This window comes from Malania oleifera, chromosome 2 (genome assembly GCF_029873635.1).
Source record: "Malania oleifera isolate guangnan ecotype guangnan chromosome 2, ASM2987363v1, whole genome shotgun sequence".
NCBI classification, from domain to species: Eukaryota; Viridiplantae; Streptophyta; class Magnoliopsida; order Santalales; family Ximeniaceae; genus Malania; species Malania oleifera.
The window spans coordinates 70,701,584-70,707,730 of NC_080418.1; the positions used below are offsets into that span (position 1 = coordinate 70,701,584).

The window sequence follows — 6,147 nt, forward strand, 5'->3', positions numbered from 1 at the left end:
ATCTAAAAAAAAAAACAACTAGATCAAGTGTAGTGTGTGAAGGAAAAATGTAACCCCATGCCAATTGACCCTTTGACATACTGTAGGACACAACAAACCATTTGTAAGTGTGTCATTGTGGGAGCATAAATGAATTGTGAGACATAATTAACACTAAATGAAAGGTCAAGATGAGCGAGTGTGAGATATTGTAAAGCACCAACAAGTCCCCAATAGTAATTAGGATCATTAATGGGAGTGTCATTGGAAGAAAGTTTAGTTTTAGCTTCAAGTCGTATACTCGTGGGTTTACAATCAACCATGTTGGAGCATTCTAGAATAGTGAGAGCAAAGTGTGATTGGGATAGATGAAGCCCATTGGGTGTTGGATTGATTTCTATGCCAAGGAAGTGATGAATAGGCCCTTAGTCTTTCATCGCGAATTCACTACTTAGGAGTTGAATGAAAGATGTAACAAGTGTTAGAGTAGAGCCAGTGAGTAATATGTCGTCCATATAAAGAAGTAAAATTAGGGAGCCAAAATCAGAGTGAAGAAAAAATAGGGAAGGGTCAGCCAAATTACAAAAGAAAACATATTTAAGAAGAAAAGTACTAAATCGATCAAACCAAGCATGGGGTGCTTGTTTTAATTCATAAAGTGCGCGTTGTAGTTTACAAACATATGTTGGATGATGTGGATCAGCCATTCCTGGTGGCTTCTGCATATATAGATCTTCAGAAATGAAACCATGCAAGAAGGCATTTTTGACATCTAGTTGACAAATAGTTCTTTGTCGATTGAGAGCTATTGTTATAATCATGCATATGGTGCCAGGTTTGATGATGGGGGAAAAAGTTTCAGTGTAGTCAACGCCATCAATTTGATGGTACCCTTTGGCAACCAGGCATGCCTTAAGTCGATCTAAGGTGTTATCGAGTTTGAGTTTTGACTCAAACACCCATTTGGAACCAATGATAAGCATATGAGGTGTGCAAGGAACAAGTGTCTGGGTCTTGTTTTGATGGACGACAGTGAGTTCTTTATTCATGACTGGTGTCCAACCAAGGTGTGCTCGGATTGCCTTTATGTTATGAGGCTCACGGGGAATGGTGGTTGATGTGAGGTTGGTCAAGGCACACTTTGGAGTGTGTTTATCCTAAAGGGATAAGGTGTTGGTGAGATGGCGTCACTAATTCAGGAACTGGCTGTGGGTCTATGGTATGGGATATTGTTAAGTTATCAAGTGGTAGTGAGCCATGGGGTGGTGACATGGTTGGTGAGGCTACACTATGAGGTAATGCAGGAGAAGTCTGTGCTAAGGCATCAATAGTGGTTAGAGACACTGTGTTGTGAAGAGGCAAAGATGGAGGGTCATTTGAGGTGAAATTTTAGGAGATGGATGTTGTTGTATCTTGGAATGGTTATAAGGTACTTACCCATGGAGATGTGGATGAGTTTGTGGTTGAGTCTCCAAGCGAGTGAGTAGTACTGTTAGGTAGCCTAATGTCAAAGATACTAATTGCGTGTGGTGTTGCTATTGTCAAGCAGGTGGTGTGTGTGGACTTATAGGGAAAAACCAGCTCATCAAAGCCAACATGCCGAGAAATAAATATTTTCCTACTTGATGGATGAAAACATTTATAAGCCTTGTGTTGGTCATTGTAACCAACAAAAATGCAGAGAATTGTTTTGGGGTCAAACTTGTGATGTCGCATATCCCAAGTGTAGGGAAAACACTTAGACCCAAAGGTTTGAAGTGAGGAGTAAACTGGATGGATTTCATGTAATGCATAATATGGAGTTTCAAAATTGAGGGTTGATGAGGGCAGTCGATTCATTAAATAAACAATGGTAGTGAAGGTTTCTAGCTAGCTATTAATATAAAGGTGCACCACCATGAAATAGCATGGTCATACCTAGTTCTCTTATAGTCCTATAGCGTCTTTCGACCATACCTATTTGCGTATATGGAGCTGATACTTGATGCACAATGCCCGTGGAAAGAAATTGAGTAGACAATTTGGAATTTGTGAACTCACCACCTCCATCTGAATGAAAAATTTTAATTTGCTTGTTGAATTGTCTAGCTACATAATTTTCAAAAGCTATATATGCACTGAAAAAAATTAGATTTCTGACGTAAAGGAATAATCCATGTATATGTAGAGAAATCATCAACAAAACAAGCATAATGTCTGAATTTTTCAATAAAAAGAGTAGGAGGAGGTCCCCACAAATCACAATGATTTTTTTCAAAGGAATTAGTACTTGAATGTTCAGAGTAGGAAAAAGGTAACCGACTAAGTTTTCCTAGTTGACAACTATCGCAAAGATGCTGTGTTTTTGTTGTCCCTATAACATCATTTAATCCTTTATTTTTTTTTAGTTTTTGTAAAGCTAAAGACTAAGGATGACCAATGCATTGATGCCAAACTATTGCAGTGCTGGATTTGAATCGATGTGAGAAATATAACTCTGGTGAAGTTGGTAGGACATAAACATCACCCTTGTGTTTCCCTATCATCACTACTTGTCCTATTTCCCTTTCATTAACACGAAAATCAAAATTAGAAAATTCACAATTAGCAGGAAATTGAGTGGTTAATTGACTTACAGAAAGTAAGTTTTTTTGTTAAGTTAGGAACTAATAACACATCATTTATGGGCAAGACAGATTTGTTTTGTTTTAAATAAGAGTCCCCAATGGCAAGAATTGGCAATGAAGATCCATCTCCAATTAGTACTGAGTCAGAACCAGAGTATTTCCGGAGATTAGTTAACATACCTGACTTACCAGTCATGTGATTGGAAGCATCGGTGTTGGTAGTCCATTATATGTCTGCAATGGTGTTGTCCAGCGTTAATGCTACAAGTACTTGTGGAATGTCATCTTGAGAAACTGATTTCTTGGGTACCCACCAGCATATCTTTGCAGTGTGGCCCATCATGCCACAATATTGACACTGTTAGTCACGATATTTGTCCCTCTCGATAGGTGTGATGCAGCATTCACCTGGTGGTGGAGGACGCTACTATGTATTTGACCGAGGGGTATATTTTGTGTGGGCTTGCCTTGAGTCCTTTTTTGTTGTGTTTGAAACCCACGTTTGGTTGACGTGAATTTTTGTGATGGTTCACGATAGCCTGAAAGGCTTGATTTGGGACATCGCTGTTGTTGTCCATAAAATGCCTCTTGATGGGTAAGGGATGTGGGTAAAACATAGGTGTGGCTAGAAAACCAATTTCGCCTTTGATCAAAGTTTTGGAGTTGAGAGATCAACCCATAGTAGGATGGTCTCGACTACTTTAACATAGTTGTTGTGAAGACTTCATATTGTGGACCAAGACTACTGAGAAGGTAAAATATCTTTTCTTGGTCTGGAACAGGCTTCCCAATTGCTGCTAAATTTTCACAAAGACTTTTGAAGTTGTGGATGTGATATGTGATTGTTATGTGATCTTCTTTCTAGAGATATGTAACTTGTTGGCGCAAAGTAAACTCATGTTTTTGTGAGTATTGAGTATATGCATTTTTTAGAACCTTCCACACCACATGGGTTGTGTCGAGGCCAACAACAAGTCGGTAAGTCTCCTCAAACAGTGTCCTAATGATCCACCCTCGAAGGAGATGATCGGACTTTCGCCATGCTATAAAAGCATTTGATAATTGGGAAGTTGTGTCCCCTGCATTCGTGGGAATGCTTGGATTTGGTATGTTGTATTTTGTTGGTGTAGGCTTTTCATTTGTGAGATGCCCAACTAATTCCTAACTCTTAGCTAGAGCCAATGCTTGCTCACTCCACAATGGATAATTGTTTAGGGTGAGTTTAAGGATGATGAAGTTGCCAACATTGAGGGAAAATGTAGCCATGAAAAAAGAAAAAAAAAAAAAACAAGAAGGATACAAAAGAAATGGAGTGGAAGATAAGCAAGTAGGTTGAACGTTGCAGGAACTATAAAACTTTTTTTGCCTAGTGTTCACATAGGCTTTGATACCATAAAGAAAATTAGAAACACAAAGAATTTGGAAGAAAAAAATAATTTAAAAAAAAAAAAAGTGTCAACGTGAACACTTAGGTTATACAATGGGTAGTATTTATAGGGGCTGAATGATACAGTTGTGGTATTTTGAATTTCAAAAATTCGGCTCCTCAAGACTCCTTGAAGATTGGAATCAGGTCTTCAATAAATGTGCACCAACGGTTTGAATTTTTCTTTAATTGGTGAGGGATTTGCTAAAGTGTCTTCATGAATGGAATTGAAGTGTCGTCATGGGTGGAATTGAAGTGTCTTCATGGGTGGAATTAATTTCTTCATGATTTGCTGAAATATCTTCATGGGTGGAATTGTTGATTTCTTCATGATTTGTTGAAGTATCTTCATGGATGGAATTGATGTCTTCATGGATGGAATTGATTGAGAGGAGTGTGTTGCTAATACAACCTACCATCAAGGCAACTTGCCCTTTACCTCCTTGGTAAACTTCCCTCTTACAAATATAAAAAAGTATTTAATCCTCAAGTTATTTACCAGCATACTTAGAAATATTCTTTATTAGAATTTGTGAAACTAGAGAAACATATGTTAGTCTCAACCTATTGAATGATGTTGCAATAAGCTTAAAATATTTTTAAAATATACAATAGGAAATGAAACACTTGTAGTACGTGAGAATTTTAGAGTAGGATTCACAAGAGTATGTATTTTGATGATTTTCACGTATAGTCATGTCTTCATGTTTATATATAAAGTGTCATGTTGTTTGAACACCCAATTGCAATTAATCAATGCTCAACAAACATAAGAAACTGAAAAAAGAACCGTCTTTCCATCTATGTTCAAGAAAACTGATTTCCATGAAGATCTTGATACCTAAGATCTAAATTAGTAGTCAAACATCTAGCTAAGCTATAGTCTACCTAATTTGAAATATGACATATTTGTTAGCAATATTTAAATCACATACTGCTTCTCATATTCTCACATTGTTTCTCACAAAGAATCCTACCTTCTTTTCCATTATATACATTTTACTTTGAATGTCTTGATATGGGCACAAATATGAAACCAAATTTCAATAGGAGATCTAGAGGGACCATAGGAGTGTTGACTCTTATTTTTATATACGGATGGAAGAAGTTTTCACAAATATCATTGTAGTGAGCCAATCAGAATTATAGATGTAGCATCAGCGGACCCACGCTGAAGCATTATGAAAATAGAGTCCCGCTAGAACTGTAATTTATGCCCCTGCCCCCACATTAAGACTACAACAAAGGAAATGTGGTATTTGTATAAATTACTAGAAGTAAACAAATAAATTTGAAAGTTTTGACTATATTTTGATATCTAAGGGATTATTTAATTGTGGAAAACCGTTTTTTTTTTAAATAAAAAAAATCAAGAAAAATTTAGTTTTTTTTATTTCTCAGGATTTATATTTAAAAAATAAAAATTATAAAGAGTTTGTTAGCTATACAATTTTTTTTTTTCATTTTTATTTCTAGAATTCAAAATACTTATAAAAAAGACAAGTTTTGTTTTTCTATATTTCAAAAATCATAAATCATATATTTGGAAGCATTAATTTTAGACATTAAATTTGAATTTATATATATATAATATAGAATTATATTGAATTTCTTCCAAATTGATAGAAATTTAACTCCCAAGTTCAACATCTATACTCTCCAACAACTATTGTAATATATTGTTGGAAAGCATGGATTTGCTAGGAAGAGTGTCACCCGGATAATTAGCCTGTGCGTTAAGGAAGTACTAAATTAAAATAAGTTGGAAATGTTCAACCAGCAAGTCGATATGTCCGAGTGGTTAAGGAGACAGACTTGAAATCTGTTGGGCTTCGCCCGCGCAGGTTCGAACCCTGCTGTCGACGTTCCGGCTGTGTGTTGCTTTTGCCGGTTTCGCTCTGAAGTGCAAACGGAGAAACACCGTTTTTCTTGCGACCTGAAGAAGGCAAGAAGCTGTGGTCTTCTCTAACCCTAAAATTCTAACCCCAAAAAAAAAAAAAAAAACTCAAATCGCTAAATTGAGTGGGCCCAAAAAATTTTGGACCATGTTTGGCTATGTAAAATATTTTTTTCATTTTTAAAAATTATAAAAATACCAACTTATTTTTTTCAAGATTTATATACAAAGGTCGAAAT

At 36.2% G+C, this 6,147-nt stretch overlaps 1 non-coding gene across 1 annotated transcript; it reads left to right on the forward strand.

Moving 5' to 3' along the window:
* Window positions 1-5,794: 5,794 nt before the first annotated feature.
* TRNAS-UGA (transfer RNA serine (anticodon UGA)) lies at window positions 5,795-5,876 on the forward strand. The gene has a single exon. It is a non-coding gene; the product is annotated as a tRNA-Ser (tRNA).
* The last annotated feature ends 271 nt before the right edge of the window (window positions 5,877-6,147 follow it).